Below are 19613 nucleotides of genomic sequence, written 5' to 3' on the forward strand. Positions count from 1 at the left end.
TCATCACAATCAATATTGACATGGAGGACGAACTCAGTTACTCTCTACAAGTTTACCAAATGCCTACAATATTTTGTACTTAATCCATGAAAAAATGATATTTCTCTAATGCCTCTAGTAAAAATTTCCAGCCTAGCCCAATTTTTTAAAGTGTTCCTTTTGTATAGAAAAGTAATTGTTTCCTGTTGTGGGAGGTTATTTTCCATTCAACGCTGCTAATGCTAAAGTCTATGATGCACCTGTTTCTGCTGTTTCCTTGGGGTTTATTATTCAATGATTTCTCCTAGTGTTCTTATAGAGCTTCAAAGATGAAAACAAAGGCCAGGATAGCATCTGTAATATTTTTTCCATTATTCAGTGTTGCTAGAACATGGGTCTTTTTAATGGCAAACACAATAGCCACGTGCAAGAATGTTGGTTTCTATGCAAGTTTTTAAAAGGAAAGAAATACGCTCCAAAAAGAAAGCCGACAGCCATGTGAAATATCTGAGGGCAGAGTAGAAACCTGAGAGCTCCTCTTTCTTTGCTAAATCCGTCCAATTTCTGGAGAAAATCTAAAGCACTGATATGAAGATGATTTAGATTTGAATTCAGATTTTCAAGACACTTTTTGTTATAGAAAAGGTCCCATTGTTGTTTGGCAAAATGATTCACGCTCACTGACATGACCATTCGGTTCACCAACAGCGAGCGTGGAACTACTGGGGTAAGAATTGAAAGTGTGGGGAACCCAGCTAAATGCAGACAGTCTGCCTTCTAAATTCAACCACAAATACTGAGGGTGCGATGTTACAGGTATGAGTCTGTAGATTCAAAAAGCTTCATCTTGTACAAGTCATGTAGTGGAAGAAGTGAGAATGGATCTGTGTGTGGGCACATATGGATGCTGACGGCATTGTCACATTGCATTCAGCAAACAGCCCCAGCGTCTTTCAGCAAACTGCCATCACTGGGCCAGAGCTGGCCATGGCCTCCGCCTACCTCGTGGCTGACATCAGTCCACACACAGAAGTGGAACCAGGGAGTCGCCGGACTGTGGTGGGCTGCACGGTGGGCAGTGTCTGTTTCAAAGGGAAAGGATGTCGTATGAGGGCGTTACATCCCAGGTCGTTTATCTGATGTTATGCACCAGTGATGTTCTGTGCCAGGTGCTTTATTCATGACGGTGACGGCTAACAGGAGCTTGAACTCCTTCTGTGCTTGAGTGCTAAGCTTTTATGCTGTATCTAACTTAATCTTCATTATTAACCTAATTTCACCAGCTAGGTATTTCAGAGGCAAGACTTGAACCCAGCTCTGTGATCCGTCCCCTCAGGCCTTCATCACTGCACTGGGTGCACCACCGTTTTCTTTGCATCTGGTCACCACAGCCCTCCTCAAAGCCCTAATTTGGAACATTACAGACCATGTGATGTAGCCATTGCTTCAGAGGGAAAATTCAGTCTGGTTTCTAGGTAATCACAAGGCAGAGAGCAATATTGTTTGTGAATGTTTTACTTCCAGCTCCTTTGGTAGCTCTGAGATGCCCCTACTTGTTCTGATAGTTCTACTATTGCTCCTCCTTTTTCTAAGACACTGTGTTCTCCATGTGCTCCTTGCTTCGATCTCTGGAAGCCTCCTTCTAAGGGGGTAGACGCAGTGCGATGGAGTTTAATGGCTCTCATCCCAGCCACGTGGTTCATTCCACACCTGTGACTGATCCGTGTCACAGTTGTAAGGGCTGTGAGGAAATGTGCGACTTTGCCATCTTCATTATGCGCGTGTCTGTGAGGGCAGCCATCATTTAGGCACGGGTGATGAGAGCCACTTGCCTATAATGAATGTGCCTCATCTGTAGGCTCTCTATAAATATCTGTCTCAATTTACTTATTTAGAGTCACACCAGGGGAGTGAATGTTATTTTCATCAGCCATTGTTGCGTTTTGTGATCCACGATGTTCCAAATTTAATGTCAAACAACCGCTTTTCCAAAATATTAATCTACGTGTTCCTGACAACAACATGAGCAACCACTTGAATGTACCACTGTATTATCAGTTCATCACACATGAAAACAGATGCTGTTTACTTTAATGGAAACAAAGTTGCTTATACATAATTAAAAGATTTTCATTTCAATTTGACAAAAAATGCTATCAGGATGAAAAGAAGCCAAAAACTTGTAGAAAATATGTATTTTTCTCTTAAGTTTTCCATGAAATATCTTAATGCTTCAATTGTGTAAATGCAGTTATTTTCTGAATAGATATATTTCAGTGGTTATATATTAAGATTTCTCAACAACTACTGACATTCTGGGCTGGACACTGCTTCGGTGTGGGAGGATGTCCTGTGTGTTACAGGATGTTCAGCAGCGTCCCTGCCCTTCACCCACTGGATCCCAGCCCTTCACCCACTGGATCCCAGCTGCGAGCTCCAAAAATGTCTTCAGACATTGCTGTTTTTAACCATCCCTTGGGGGACAGACTCTCCCTAGCTGATAACCACTCATATATGTATATATGTGTGTGTATATATGCTTTTTTGACTTTGTTTCTTTTCAGGGATAAAAGACAGTAACTGGAAAAAATACACTGTTATCTTATTTAACATAAAAAATGCCATCCCTAAATAAAATGACTACATACATAGGACACAAAAGTACATTAATAAAGAACATGCATTCCGTGGTTTAGGAATGACACCGAGTTAGCTGTCTGTTGCTGTTTAACAAATTAGCCCAAACTCAGCAACTTAAACAACAAACATCTGTTATTGCAGGTTCTGTGAGTCAGGAATGCAAGCTGGATGGGTAGTTTTGGCTCCGAGGTTTCTCATGAGGTTGCAGGTCAAGATGTCAGCCCTGGCTCCAGGTATCTCAAGGCTCCGCTCAGGTTCATGGGTTCTCTTCCATGACACTCACGTGGCCGTGGGCAACTTCAGTCCCTCCCTGGCTGTTGGATGGAGCCCCTGATACTTCGCCAGTAGCGCTGGCTTCTCCCCAAGGCTGCTCCAGCAACATGGCGGTGAGCTTCATCCAGCATGGGTGATGCAGTGAGAGCGAGCACGCTGGAGACGGAAGCCATGTACTTCTTACAATCCGATTTCAGAATAGCCCATCACTCCCGCCATGTTCTATTGTTAGAAGTGAAGTAGTATGGTGTGCCCTTACTTGATGAGAGGGGATGACACCAGATTGTGATCATCAGGCAGCAGGGACCCCTGGGAGCCACCAGGGAGGCTGCTTACCACAGTCTCCTTCATATAAACACTGAGCTTCCTTGTGAAGTGAGGATTAAGGTCCTCCTTTGCTTTCCTGATGCCGATTCCATACCTTGGGACCCTTTTCTCAGCTGAATCAGCCAGGATCCCATGCTCAACTCTTCCAATAAATCCCCTGAGTCATCCTGCCGTTAGCCTCCCAGGTTCCAGTCCAGGCTCTGCTTCTTACTGTGCCTCTCTGAGCGCCTTATTTTGACCTCAGCTTTCTCGGTAGGGTGGGATTGCTGTGGAAATGAAATGAAGAAGAACATAGAAAGTTCCAGGACATGGTAGATATTTCCAATGGGACTCGTCACACGCTCATCGACCTCTGTAAGGAGGCAGTTGTCTCCAGTGCTTCACACGAAGGGCTCTGCATTTTGTGGGAACCTAGGACCAAGAACAGTTTACCAATCCAGCCTGGGTTTTAACCAGCAGTGAATCTGAGTTTCTTTTGGCAAGTGCTTTGAATTCTAAAATGTCTGATTTGGAATGATGGCTTTTGCATGATGGCTTATTTTAATTTGAGGATAGTCTGTAAGAGAGAGATTTGCTTCCTTGTACTTACTGATTTTAACTAGGATTCCTGACAGAATCGCCCTTTTAGGCAGAGTGTGAAAAAGATTCCTGGAACAGGAATCAAGAAATCCGGAACCAGGATTTGTACCAGTTGCTGGCGCCATTATGGGCAGATGGCTGGATTTCAACTGGTCTCATTTCCCTGCGTTTACAATGAATGAAGCATATGGATGAGGTAATTTCCGAGGCCACACCTGATAAAATCCTGTGCTATTCATCTTGTTGTAAAGAGTAACGTCATGGGGAAAAGATTTTCTGAAATACACTCATAACTTTTCAAGTCATTTAGAAAGGATTGTTGGTCTGTGTGCTGAGGCAGGTGTGCAAAAATGCTCCGAGCTGTATGCTTTTGACACTCCTTGCAAAACACAGTGGGAATTTGTAGTAAGTCTTTCTTTAGTAGAAATCAGTACCTGTGGAAGGATTCGAGTGACCAGTATATTTTGAGAACAGGTAAGTAAAGGAGAAGAAGCATTTATTGCTCTTTCCTAAATAAATTGTTCCACTGGCTAACCGAGTAGTAGATGAAGAGAAATTTTCATTTATAGAAGTGTCCCAGCCAACAAATGAGGAAAGTAGAACAGAAAGGAGACTATGGCTGCTTTATCGTCCCAGTGGTCGGCGGGTGCAGCCAACGAGCATCAGCAGGATCCCAAGAAGAGAGACAGTCTGCTCCCGTGAACCTTCCCACAGAGAACCACACCACCACCAGGCAAGCAGTCTTGCCGTGAAAACTGAACCTGACCCTGGCTGGTCAAGCTCACCTAGAGCCAGTTATTTACATACAGGAAACGCAGAGGACAAGGCAACACGTATATAACAGCGTGTGGATGCAAACGGCAACACCCAGTCTGTGGAAGAGTCTGCATGACAAATGGATCTTCTTTCTTCTGCAAAGATATTCTAAGGAAAAAGCGATTTAGAGAGAAAATTCTACTGATTAAAAGAGACATATAATCCATCATTTATAATGTGTGGACTGCATCCAAGTTCGAACTGTGAAAAATACAGAGAAGAACATTTGTGACTTTTATGAGGCGATTGGACTTTTGAATACTGACTGGAGATACTTGATGATAAGAAATAATGAATTTTAAATGTGATAATGATATTATAGGTAAAGAAGCCCATATATTTTAGATATACTGGCATATTTATAGGTGAAATGATACATTTTCTTCAAAATAATGGAGGTGGAGGGTAATATAGAGGGAACAGAGATGCACAAAAGGTGTAATGTGGAAGAGTAGAGTCGGGAGGGGGGATAAATTAAACTAAAGTGACCAGGAGTTGTAATAGCTGACAGTAGGTGACAGAAACAGGGAGGTTTGTTACACCATTCTATGTATATATTTGGAATTTTTCACAATTAATAGCTTAAAAATAACTAAGTGCCAGCAATTGAAAAAAATTAAATAGAACCCTCTATCTTCAAATCTGCTCTATATTTATAAAAGAAACTGAAAACTGAAGTTTTCTTGGCATATAAGTGTAGTCTAAAATGGACTTACTTTATAAAAATTCAACTTTATAGCCAGTAATAAAATGCTAACTTTCCAACTAGCTTTAAGGGTTGGAAATTGGATATAAACAGTGCTATTTGGAGCCAGCTCATACAAACTCATGAAAATAATTACATTTTGGGGTTGTTAAACACAGCCATTATTAAAATTAAATTCTATAAAGTTATAATTTAATCATTTCTATATATATTAAAATACGGTAAATATTCAAAGCACATTATCTCTTAATTCTTTGTATTTTTCCATTATCTATGCTTTTAAAATTATTTTCATCTATTGCATGTACATACGGTGGCAGTGCTCTGTAGTGTGTAAGGTAGTACATTTCTTTGCAACTCCAAGTTCAGCAGTGTCACGTTGGTTGCTTGAAATTGGCCACGGTGGGAGCATTTACACCATGGAAATTGGCCAATACACAAAGCAGGGCTTTTTTGTTTTCCTTAAGAGCTAGCTGCTAATCATTTACTGGCACACTGCTTACGTAAGGAGTCATCCGTTTGGTTCTAATATGAATAAAACATGCTATAAGACAAACTTATTTAGAGCAACACTGGAGAAGTGACTACCTCTATGACTAAACCCTCCCATTCTTCCATACCTGTGCATTTATGTGTCGGTCTCCTGTGCTCACCCGTGAGCTTCTAGCAGGAAGTAAGTGCATTTACTTATCAGCCTGCTCCCAGGACCTCAGAGTGGCTGGTGTGTTTGGCTGGCTGAAGGATGAACAGATGAGTCCTTGTTTGTTCAGCATCTTCAGCGTGCTCACCTTTGCACCAGATACTGTGGAGACGCAGAAGGGATGCAAACACTTTACTTGCCCTCAAAGGGCTTTTAGTCTAATTGGGACACCCTACTGGTAGATTACACAATTTTATCAATGATGTACAATTGTTTTCTAATTTAATAGATTGAAACTGTAAGTTCTAAAGAGACCAATGGACAACAGGGTCAGAGAGGCAGGTGTACTGAGTGAGACGTGAATTATCCTGGATGGATGCTCACCAATCTCCATTCCTTGTTCAGAAACTTACTATATACCAGGTACTACAATAAATAATTTATATGTATTTCATTTAATAATTTTAGTGATACTCTGAGATAGAATTATTACTCCCATTTTATAGATGAGGGAACTGAGTTTGAAAAAGATTAAATAATTCTCAGTGCGAGGTAAGGCTTAGATTTTATCTTAGATTGCTTCCAAAGCTCAGGCTCTTACATGTTTCATGTACTGTATTAAAGATGAGGAAGAATAAAATTAGTTCTTGAAAGATCAGTATAACCTGAAAAGCAGAGGAAAAAGGAGGACGCTTCCATCACAGGGAAAGAGGCGTCATCAAGGCGAGGTGGCAGGAAGGGAGAATTATTTATGAGCAAGTGAAGGGACTGTCCTGGCCTAATGGCAGAATTGTCTTTGGGAAGAGCATGAATGTGAGGCTGGTTGGGAGAACTTTTTTTTTTCAAAGCTTTGAAAGCCAAGCTGAGAAATTTGGGTCTGAAATAGGGAGTCATTAAGGTCTTTGAGCTAGAGGGTCCTACACAAAATCACAGAATTCAAAGAACATTAGAAAATATACCAGATGGATTGAAAGGGTAAGAATGAAATCAATATTGTAGTGATAAAGATACGAGGTGAGGTCAGACTGAAATAGAATAACAGACATTGCTGTTGGAGTTTGGGAATTTGTTCCTAAATTATTGCTCATAGTCAATAATAATGATGATGAAATTACAAGACAAATTCCCATAATTGGATGAAATAATGCCTTCTCCCCTAGTCATTGTAGCACAGATCCAACTTCCTTCCTGAGAGCAGCCTGACCCCTGCGTGATCACCAGTGCTCAGCGCAACGGAGGCGCTCGGCGCATTTTGAGGGAGAGGGTTTGCTGTGCAAAGTGTTCAGCATCTTATGCCCCAGGGCACCAAAATCCGGCGACAAAGCCACTCGCAGTGTTTGCCAGCGCTGCCCTGGCAGGTGCCCAGAAGTCCTACGGGGAGGGGGAGCCACCCCCAACAGAGCACCGCTCGGATCAGCCGACCACCACCTGAAGTCAGTTTAATGTTCTTTTTCCCAGAAGTAGCTCATCATCCATTGAGAAGGTTTCATATCAAACAATCTGTATTTTATTTCCAGGGAAGACTTAAAGAGGTTTAATTATCCATCACAGTGACCTTCCAAGTCTCTGACCTGATGAATTGTTTGAATTCATTTGAAACGTTCCTTAATGGCAAAAAGGAGGATTGCATAAACCGCCATGCGTCAGCCTCAGAAGAGTAGGTGCAAATTAGGAGCAATCACCCATAACAGTGAAGTCCCAGCTTATTCAGGCTGTAAGAGATTTGAGGTGAAGTTCAGTTTAGTATGCATTCAGCAGAGCACAGGGAAAAAGAGGGTAGATCCCTCTGAAGGAAAAGAAAGGTGAATACAGGGCAGAGCATGACTAGTAGGTTTCTAAATAGCTTATTAATTTTTCAGTGAGAACTTACTTTAATGCCTTTAGTCCTTGGAGGCTGATTAGATTTCTAAAGTCACATTCAAAATTGCTCTTTTGCAAAAATGAGTGGATGGAGACGTGTGGGTTTTATTGACCTCTGCTATTCCCGGCTCCCCGGCCGTGGTAGTTCTCAGGGAACATTACTGCGACCCGACCCACCCCTGCAGCTTCTGAGTTCACTGGGGACCACGGTCAGAGCTAGAGGGAAGACTTCCTCCCTCTCCCAAAGTTCTCCACCAAGTTCTCAGTGGGCTCTCAGTAGAGTCACAAGCAATAGGTTGGCAGGTAGACAGGGATCAAAGACTAGGGAAAGAAATCGTAACAAACCAAAAGGTTTGCGGAGGGAGAGGCTGGAAGCCCCCAAGAGGAAAACAAGAGGGAGAGAGCCACGAGGGGAAAGATGTGACCAGAACCCACCTGCACTGGGACCAAGGACCAGCTCCAGGGAATTCCAGGTGGTCAGGGAAGGTTCTGTGCCGGGGGGCAGACTCTCGTAGGGTCGACACAGTTCTGCCCTCACCGGGTAACTCTCATTAGTACAGTATTAGGTTTTGTTTAGTATCTGAATGTATAATTTGGAAAACCAAATTCTAAGAGAATATTTAATAATAATGGTAAGTTTTACAGTGATCTGGAAATTTCTAGTTGAAACTATCTCTTAACTAGCCTTCCTGTAACCCCCTTCCCATTCTATGTTCAACACAGCGCCTGTGATCCTTGTAAAAGACAAGTCCGACTCCACTCCTTTCTCAAATCCTCCGATGGCTCTGTGTGCCACGGGAGCAGCAGTTACAGCCTTAGAGGGACCCCCAGGCCCCGCACGATGGACTGCCCTGTGCTTCTCGGATTCTGTCCCTTTTATCTCCTCCTCACCCTGCACTGGCCTCATCGGCCTCCTTGATATGATTTCACATATCAGACACACATCCTCTCTAACACCTTGGCATAGACTGTCCCCTTGCCCCAGAATTCTCTCCCCCAGATATCCACCTGTCTCCCTCCCTCACCTCCTTCAGGTCTTTGCTAATACGTCACCTTCTCCAAACACTCTCCCTCCCACCCTCTTTGAACGGGGCAGCTGAGCCCATGTTGTGCACACCCAGGTCTCCTGCTCTGAACTTGCTGTCCCCCTACCCCAGAGCACTGATCATCTGAAAGTGGTGTTAATTTGTTTATCATGTACATTACTTACTCTCCACTTCCACCTACTAGGACGCAGGGATCTTTTTTGTTGTGCATGATGTTAGACTAGCACCAGGGACGTGTAGAAATGCAACACATGTTCATCAAATTAACTCATTAATTCACTCCTCTTCTGTTTGCTTCTGATGGATGTCCTGATGATGACGTGGAAGGTTAGGACATGGAGCGACACAGTAGAGGACTACCTCTAATGATGGTGGCGTTTTCTAGGAGACAACCTGCTTTTTCAGAGCTGAATATGAACACAGTCAGAAACCTCTCCTTTCAGATTCTGATTAGCTTCCTATCTCATTAGCCGCTTTCTCCCTTGCAACACATCCATCACTACCCTCCCTTGCACACAGAATGTGCAGTGCCGACAAAGCCCGTTCTAATTTGCATCACATCTGTGGTGTCTAATTTTTTTTTCCCATCTGACTACCTGAACATGCATAGATTTCAGTATTACCATATTCAGGCTCCTTTGCATCTGCCTACCATGGACAAGCTTCAGTGACATGTCACTCATGCAGTGGGGGTGGATTTGCAGGCTACAGTGTACAGCATTTTCTTAGAGACCCACTGCCACTTACTTACCTGCCTTGACAGGTTTCAGCGCCACAGTCTTGACTGCAGCTAATTGGGCTCCTCTGTTCAGGAACTTCTCCTTACCAGCTCCTTAAGAAGTTCTTGAGCGTGTATAATAATGACAACATAAAGAATTACATTAGAGCAACTGAATGTAGCAACATAGAATAACTACTGGTAATTGAGTGACTGTATCCTTAAGCACACTTATAAATAGCCAACCAGAACAGCAGAGTGATTGTGGCATTTACCTCATTGTTCCATCAGAATGAAAGCCTGGTGAGGGCAGGACCGGGATTGCTTGCACATCACTGGGTCTCTGGGTGGCAGGCAGTAGGGCTGAGTCACTGTTGCCAAGCAGATAAATCACACTTCACTTGCCCGTAAAGCCAGCGCTCTTACTGGTTATGAGGGTCGGCTCTGCTCAGCTGTGTGTAAACTCGGGTGAGTTCTTTGTGCCCCTCATGCCTCAGTTTCTCCACCTGTGGACTTTGGGTGATGTGGGTTCCTGTTTCACAAATAAATCGTGAAGACGAGAGTGTTACCTTGCAGGTGGGACCGCTCAGGACCATGCTCACTCTTGCTAATCAGGATTATGATTGGGGCCACGGGAACTTTCTCAGCATGCTTTTCAGAAGGCAGCCAGCCTTCTGGGACCATGAAGCACCCCTTCAATCGGTGGAAAATGGCTAACGGGAGGTGTCTCAGATGCTCAGCATAGGAGTCCCTGCTAGTGTTTCAGCTTCCGCAGAGCTGGCTCTGGTGTCATTCATGGTGGTTGGGCGATTTCTGTCTGACCAGTTGTGACTCTCAAACAGCACTCTGGACGCCACCATCTTCACCTTGGACTGTGATGGCTGCTTTCTGCCCAGTGACCCCGACTGGCCTTGACTCTGCCTGACCTGCCTGACCTGCGCCTTTGCCCAGGTGCTCCGCCGAAGCCGCTCTTGTGTCATCTGTCACAGAGCAGACTTCCCCAAAGTTCTCAGCCCTCCTCTTATTCCAGGACCCTGGTCCTGCCATCTCTCCATCTGAGCTTCTGGCCGACAAGTGTTCCCTACCCTGTCAGGCCATTCCCATATGATGGGGCGAACATAGAAGCTGCATTCTTAGCCACCAGGTCTAAAATTTATGTTCTTTTCAGACTTAGAATAAGCAGCTAACTCCAACAGTGCAGGCTGTTTCTAATTGTCGCTTTATAATCAGTACTGCCCATTTTGACCTAGTAGAGAAAAAAATTCTGAGTTTGAGTATCTTTAACAAGAATGCCCTTTGCTGTTCTGAGCCATTTACAGGAAACACCGTGCTGCCCTGTCAGATTCTCCCAGGCTGTGTACATGGGAGCTGCACTCACAGGACCTTGGAGGGCCCACGTTTGGCAGTTATAAGGCGAGAGTAGGGCTAACCCTGACCCTGCTGTAGCCTGTAAAATACCTGTAATGTCATCAGCTTGCCTTAAAGATGTCCTTATATTCTGTACACTGTTATGATGTGAATCCAAAGAAGGCCTGCAAAATATTAATGTTGGTGGACAAGGCCCCTGCCGGTATAACCGAACATTCTAGTGCATGAGCCTCATGTAAACTGAAGTGACAAAGCTCTTCAGAACCAACCAAAATTGCATTAATGATTCCAAAAACAATTGGTTTTCGTCAGTTAAAAATATCTTGGAAAATTATGCCTGGAACTCTACGAACATTAGAAATTGAGTACTTATGAAAGGATATTTTATTCCCAAGAAAAAGAAAGTCCTCTAAAGAATACATCCAAAGACTAACTGCTGAGCAAACATACATTAAATATTCATTCTTGCACAAATGATATTAAAAATACTGAATGATAAAGTAAAGGTCATTGAGTAACCAAAAGCAACACTAGTAGTTAAGTCTTCTGTAATTAATGTCTCTGAACCTTCCTCCAAAAATTGAAAAATTGTCAAATAAAGTGTTACAAATGCACAGTGTTTATTTGAAAATCAAGTAAATTATTCAATATTAATTTCATCTGCTTTCAGGTGTCTTTAATTTCAAGAAAATATTTTATGAATAATAGATGTTCTGTTATCTAAAACCCATCATTGGCAGTTTGGAATCAATGGCTCTGTTCTTACAACTCAGAATGTTCTAAAATCTAACATGACAGCAACAGATCAGATGAACGTTCAGTTGGTTGAGGAGGCATATAAGGAATTTAACTGGGATTCCAAATGGTTCTCACTTGGATCCATCTTGAAACAGAATATAAATAATATAAGTAATTGTCCTATTTGTGAGTTTCACTGTGTGTCGGGGGGATCGGGCAGGGCTGAGGATTAAGGAGCAAATCACTGAAGGGAAAGGAACTACAGAAATGATCCCTGAAAGTACAGTCTTCCACTGAAGGATAGAATGGGAATGAAAACCACATGTCAAAAGTTGGAAAGCTCACTGCATGCACGCACAGTGACAACTGTGACAGAATTTACATCCACTCCTCATGAACTTGTCACTCTTGCAAGCGCTTTATAGACATGGTCTCATTAAGCACAGAAAGAAAAGGTTTTGCACAGAAACCGGAACATGCCTAGGGATAAGGTAGTGCTTTAAAAAGAAAAGATATGTATCAGACACGCCACAAACAGGGCCCCTGGGCACGAAAACCGGTGTCCCCTGTGATAGCAAGCCCTCCCCGCGCTAATGCAGGATGTGTTCCCGAGCCGGAGCGATTCTTGCATTGCTGTTGCAAGTGACACGGTCATGTCTCTGTGCTCAGACTCTGAGAGATGGGAGGCAGTCAGGATCGCACAGCTTAAGAATGACAAGAAGGACTTGAGAGATCTTTATGGAGAGATCATGAAATTATTAACATATTTAGGGGAAAAAAGGCAGACGCTTGAAGGAGAAAATCATTTAGCCTTAAGAAGAAAAGACTGAGGAGATAGTAAGATTCATTTAGTGCATTATTTATCTATACCAGTATCTAGCAATCACTATCTATCTATCTATCTATCTATCTATCTATCTATCTATCTATCTATGTAACATATATATTAGATATTTTATATGCGCCATATACACACACACTATGTATATCTATATATTTACTGTATTTGTATTACATGTATCTACATAACAGTACATCAAGCTTAGGGGGGCAAAGCCCTCCTATTTTGAGAATGACCTGATACTACATTGATACGTTAAAGTGGGAAATGGTAGAATCTCTTCCTTTCCATCCAGCTTTAAAAACAGGGCAGCTTCCCATTTATCTGATGTAGACATGGGACAATACAATGGCAAAGGTGACCCTTTATCGCTCTTTCTCTCTCTCTGAACCTACACTTGTCTGCTTGTACGTTCCTTTTATTAGGACAACTCAATCAATTTGCTCAACAACAAAGCCAAGACTTCCTCTCTGACTACTTTGGGTAAAATGAGAAGTATAACTACAAACCCACATTCCTCTTAGTTTCTTTTTTAAATTAAAAAATATCAATATTGAATAAATCAGCAGTCCCGGGGGTTCCGGGTGGGGGTGGGTGTGCCCAGAGAGGGGTAGCAAGAGAGTTCCGGGGTGCTCTCTTTGACACTAAATCGTATCCTGGGATGTTGGCTTACAAATCTATACACGAGTTAAAACTCATAGAACTTCTAAAAAATCAATAGCAAAAAGAATGCTCTTTGACTCGTGCAAAATACCTCCACCAACTGTAGGAGGAAAACAGCCTCCCCGATGGCAGCTTTCGGGAACGCCTTCGAGGCCTGATGGTTTGACAGGTGACACGGGATTTCTTTTGCTCCACTTCCCCCCACGTGGAGGCACACAGATGTCACTTCTCCAGGGTCAGAGGGAGAAGGAAAATGAAGCTGTCCTCAGCGGAGTCCATCCCCTGACTTGATGGAGCGTGTGCGGGTCTGCCTCCCGAGCTGGCACAAGGGGAGTGTTCCCCCTGGAGCGTGAGAGAGGAAGGCTCAGAAGGATCGCGCTGCCGCGGCGGGACCTCTGCCTCCGAGACGCCAGCCTTCCTCCCGCCGCGGCCGCGGCCGCCCTGCCGCTCGGTCACACGCCGCCTCGCGGGCGCGCCGCCCCTGGTGGCTCTGCGCGCCGGGCGGGGTGGGGCGCCGCTGCACGGTGGCAGCTGTGTTGCCGCTTTTCCGTATCCGCCCGGACACCTCAGTCTTCCCAGTACATCCCAGTAGCCTGGCCCCGCTCCAGGCTATTGCCAGGTAACTGTTTACCCATGGCGGGCGAACCTGCCTTCCTGTCTCCTCCGGAAAACTCCTTGATTTTACTGGGCGCTTTAGCAACTTTCCTGAGGTCAAAATGTGCCGAACCATTTATCAGTATGCTGATGGGAAGGACAGTTCTGTGGGATGTGGAATCGCTAATGATGCACACGTCTCAGGCTTCAGCTTTCAGCTCTGTGAGAACTGTCCAACCACGAAAAAGGAATATATGTCAACACTTGAGATAAAAGCGAAAACACACATCACTGAGGGGAAAAGAAATCTCTAGAAGAAGGAGACAATGAAGTATAGGTATGTGACTATAATGTTAGGAATATAAACAATTCATTTTATTCCGAGATTTTATAAATGATTATATTTTGGTTTTACCAAGATTCTATTTTGTGTGGTTTCCCCTTATATCAGACGATGAATTTATTTTAGCTCTTTATAAAATCAATGGCAATTACAGTCCCCTCTCAAAGGCTGTTGACTATGAGCTATGTTTACCAATTTATTAAAATATTTGTAACAAATATACAGTATCCTTGCCATCTACTTAACAATACTACCCCTGGCTTCACTTAAATTTTTTTTCCAGATTTATTGAGGTATTATTGACAATTAAAAATTGTGTATATTTAAGGTGTACAATGTGATGTTTGACATTTGTATACATTGTGAAATGATTACACAACCAAGCTAATTAACATATCCATCACTTTATGTAATTACTTTCTTGTGTGTGTGGTGAGAACTCTTGTGATATAATCTTAGCAAATTTCAAGTATATAACACATCATTGGTAACTATAGTCACCATGTTGTATGTTAGGTCAGCAATAATAAATAAAAACATAGTTTTAAATTGAAAAAAATCAATGGCAATTATACATTCTTGTTCAATTTTTAGAAACGTTGTCTATAGAACAAGATTTTATTCCCAAATTATTAATATCAGAGAAAGCAAAGAAGATAATTTTTGTTTTCTATTCATTAAAGGGTGGAGTTTTTATTTTTTTCTTTAGACATTTTCTCTACCCTGTTTATTGTTTTGGAAAATCTGAGTCAGTCAGAGCTGACTTTTCGCTGGAGCTGATAGACATCCTTATTGGTCCTTCCTCGGGGACTCGGAGCAGCGGACCGTGAGAGATAAGATAACATGTGATTTATTGCATCTGGGGCCCGACGGAGAAAGCGGTGCTGTCCACCTACATTCTACTTGGTGAAAGGCCAGACGCAGGATCAGGAACATGTGGGCATGTGGAGAGCAACATGGCTTCTTAGGTAACAAACTGACATAAATGAAGGATGAATTTAAGACATCTGACCAATCTTAGGCGAGAAATTTGAACATCATCCCTAGAACTTCTGCAGAGTCTTGGTGAGATAATATATGCAAAGGAGAAGTAAAAAAGGTCCAATATGTACTGTTAGTACAGGGTCATACTGTCCCAGTCTTTTTCAAACTGAGGGAGAGAAACACTGGGGAACTGCAAAACAAAGGCTGGAGAATCAGAAGCAGAGATACTTTGTTTGAAGAAAGTGTTGTTAAAATAATTGAAAAATCACCCATGTTTCAATCACTCTTCTCCCATGACGAGTAAGAGCGCTGACATTCATACACACATGAACAGTGCTACATATGATCGCATGATGGAGCATGTGCTGTTGATGAGTGTATAATCCCAAAGTATAATATCTATGGTGTTCCTCATGCTACAAAAAATTTTGTCAGCAATTAATTGAACCACTCAACTTGGTCCTTGCCCGTTAAAGCTCTAAATGATTAAAATTGTCCTAGTTATTAAAAATTCTACACACATATATACATACACACCCTTCAGAAATTATAAAACATCTTTATATTAGTCATTAGCTGAATTAATGACATTTTGGAAAAAGTGCTTTCTTTTATTTAAGAAGATCTGGCGTATCATCGTCTCTACATGCTGACACTTGGGGGTCATTTCTTGTGCTTTGTGTCATTCAGATTGTACATTCCCTCTGTAGTTCTTCTTGCTGAGATTCTTAATGTTATCTATACTGTGTACCTAAACTTCAAAACAAATTTTTTTCTGATTAAAAGTCACTCATATTTGTTATAGATATTATAGAAAAAACAAAACAAAACAACAACAAAAAAGAAGAGTCAGTTATACAGAAATAATCACCAAAAAAATCCTTCTAAGATATTTGAAGATGATCACAACACCATGTCTTTTTTTTTGTTCCTAAATATGTCATATTTTGATGACACTTGAATTAACCGATATGTTAAGGTGCCGAAATAAATAAGGCCCTGAGTGTCTTCAAAAGAAAGAACTTTATTTCAGCCTCACAGGATGATCTGAAGGTGGTGCCCCAGGTTGTCAGGGGCTGGCTCCACAGCGTCCCTCAGGGATCCAGGCTGATGAAGTCCGTCCTTCTATAGGAGCTGTCCAAGCTTGCTCTGACTTGAGAATTATAGCCCTCCACCTGGTAAGAAACTGAAGAGAATGGGGAAGGCATGGTCTGATTGTCACGCTCTGACCTAGAAGGGGCACAGGTGCCTTTGCTCACGTTCCGTTGAATGAACTCATGGCCACGTCTCACGCAGGGGAAATGCGGGAATGCTGGGCAGCACGGCCTCCTCCACCTCTGTTTACTGCTGAAAAGGGGCTGAGGGATTCTGATGGATGTTGAGATGTTTCCACCTTGGAGACTTTGATCAGCTTTTCACTGGTGTGTAATACTCCGCAAACTGCAAAACCAGTTCATAGTGTGAAGTGGAATTAGCGCAGCGGAGGCAGAAAACATTTCACTTCCCTAGCATTTTCTTCACCTCTCTCCAGTGCATCTTATTTTCCACTCTCAACTGGCAAGTCCTGTCCCAGCTGGTAGAGACTTCAAGTCACAGTCACAAATTTCAGGCACTAACAAAAGGCCTCTTGTATAATGCTGTTTAACAGATAAAAGCGATCCAACATTGAAACTGTCAGTGTCATATTAAATGTGGGATTCTTTGAACTTCCTACTTTCTTATCCTTTCCCTTGATCATATTTAACAGAGTTCTGTCTGTTTTATTAGTGTCAAATAAAAGCTTTCCTTCACTGATGGAACATACTTTTTAAATTGTTTCTCACTTTATTAATTTCTGCTTTTGCTTTCATTAATTCTTTCTGTAAACTCTCTTAGTGATTATGTTATTGCTCTTTTTCAATTTCTTGGTTTGAAAGCGTTTCACACATTTTCATACTTAATTTTTTATATAAATGTGCTCACAATATGAATTTTCCTTTCAATACCACTTTAATTTCATCTCATTGTTTAAAAGATTATTGTTGTTCAGTTCTAAGTAGTTTTCAATTTTCATTATTTCTTGGTGTGTGTGTGTGTAATATTTTAAGTGAATTTGTGCTTCTAGACAAAAAAAAAAAGCAGTGAAAGAGGCGCCCAGCATACATTTTGAAGCATTCTTTAAAGTCTTGGAAAACATCCTGAAAATTACTTTGGCAACAGTTTGAAGCAATAAGTGTTCTGTGACCCATGGAGAGTCAGATACTTGAGTGATGTAAACAGTAGGACAGGATGCTCGGGGAGGTGGGAGGTGGTTACTAATAATGTGAAGAAGTCTTGGTTTATCAGGGTTGAGCTACTTCTTCATTCTTTTTTAAACTGAGATATAATTGACATGTAACATTGTATTAGTTCTAGGTGTGTAACATAGTGATTTGATCTGTGTATATATAATGAAATGATCACCACGATAAGTTTAGTTAACATCCATCAACTCACAGAGGTAAATGTTTTTTCTTGTGATGAGAACTTTTAAGATCTACTCTCTTAGCAACCTTCAAGTAGACAACACAGTGTTGTTAGCTACCGTCACCACACTATACGTTGTACCCCACGACATTGATTTTATAATGCAGTTTGTACCTGGTGACCACCTTCACCCATTTTGCCCATTTTCTTTCTTAATCCAAAACTATTTCAAAGTCTATTTTCTCCAGGTAATTTGTGGGAGATTTATATATATATATATATTTGTTTTTAATTTCTGATTTCATTGTACTTTGATCAGTTAATGTGGCATCTGCAATATCATTTCTCTGGAATTTATTCTGGTCAGTAAACACGACCTGTATTGTATTAGTGATGATGAGCTTTGAGTTGTCAGATATCTAAACAATTCTACATTCTGCCCTGACACTAAAATTACATTTTGAGCATAGAATTCTAATCCTGGTTATTTGTCTCAGATTTCAGGATATTTTTCATTACCTTCTGATACTTGTTAATTATAGGATAATTCTTACCGTATAAGAATTCTCATGCTGATTTGATGTAATTATTGTATTTTGTCTTTTTTGTCTAAAAGTTGAAAGGGTTTGGATTCTCTACTTTGTTTTTGAAATTTCATTACATGTGTCTGGGTGTTCATTTTTTTTAAGGTACTTCTCAGTCAGCTCTGAGAGTCCTCCTGGGAGATCCTTCCCTGCTAATTCTCTTGATTTGACTTCCGTTCTATTCTTCCTTCTCTTAAAAGTCATGCTGGATTGACACTGTAATCTCTCTCTATTCACTATGTTTCCAAACGTTCCTTTCTTGCTTCATTCTCCTTATCCCATTGTGTTACCTCCTGGAAGAATTCCGCACCCTCATCTTTTGGTGGGAGAATTTGTTCTTTCATTGTGTGCATCACGCTATTCAGCTGATCTGCTGAAATGTTTTTTTGCATGAACAAGTTTTTAGTTTTCACGCTCTTTCTATTCTTGTAAGATCCTCTTTCATCTCTGAAGGTTCAGCACATCAGCGTCTTACAAGCTGCAGTCTGATTGCTCAGTTAAGGGCATTTCATCGGGTAAACATCTCTCCCTGAGCTGGAACTGTTAGGCCTCCATTTACCCAGCAATTTAGAATCTCACTCTCATCTCTGTGTCTGAGAAACCCTGTTGCATTGGGTTGCAGGCTTCTTAGGGGAAGGGGGGGATACTGGGGGGCGCTGTTGCCCCAGCTTCTCTGGGAGGGCAGAGGGCGCCCTGATGTGCCGCTGGCTGTGCCCTCTGGGCAACCTGACTTCTGCCTGGCCATCCCAGGCCCCTCTGACCATGAGGACACTTTCCTGCTCTTGGACCCAAACCATCCAGATCGCCCCTCAACAGCTGCCTGGCCAAGGTGTGTGGGACGGGGCCACCTGGACACTCCCCCTCCAGAGTGCTCAGGCACCCCTCCCCCAGGTGTCCTGCCCCCCTCTTCATAGCCACCTCCTCTAACTACCACATGCATTTGGTCTTTTTCCCACAGTTTCATGAGTTTAGTGTTGAGGATTTCTATTTCCAAACACTTCAGGTCTGCTTTTACACCTTTCAAGGGTTTCTCATCGCTTTTAGAGACAATGAATTCTTTCTTGTTTCCCATCATCATCATTTTTTTTTAATTTCAACCATGTTTAGAACTTTGGAGTATGAGAAGCTCCATCTCGGTATGGAGAACCCCGTCTTTGCCTCTTCTAAAGAAAAGGAACTTTAACAAGTCAAAGAGCAAAGGGACAAAGAGAAACTTGAGGAGTCCAACTTTGACCTTATTCATATTTAGGTATTTTGACTTTGGGGACACAACTATTGTTTACATGAAAAGGAAGGTCTAAGACTGGCCGAAGAAGATTTAAGGCCTGATAGATCAAAGAACGGGACGATTTATGACGAGAAGAACAGTCAGGGATGATGCAGTTTCAGCTGACGGAGAAGAACCAGTGACGCGGTGAAGAAGCCAGACCCATCTCCCCCATCTGACAGCCTATCAGCACCCAGTCACT

The sequence above is a fragment of the Vicugna pacos genome, chromosome 3 (assembly GCF_048564905.1).
Source record: "Vicugna pacos chromosome 3, VicPac4, whole genome shotgun sequence".
NCBI lineage: Eukaryota > Metazoa > Chordata > Mammalia > Artiodactyla > Camelidae > Vicugna > Vicugna pacos.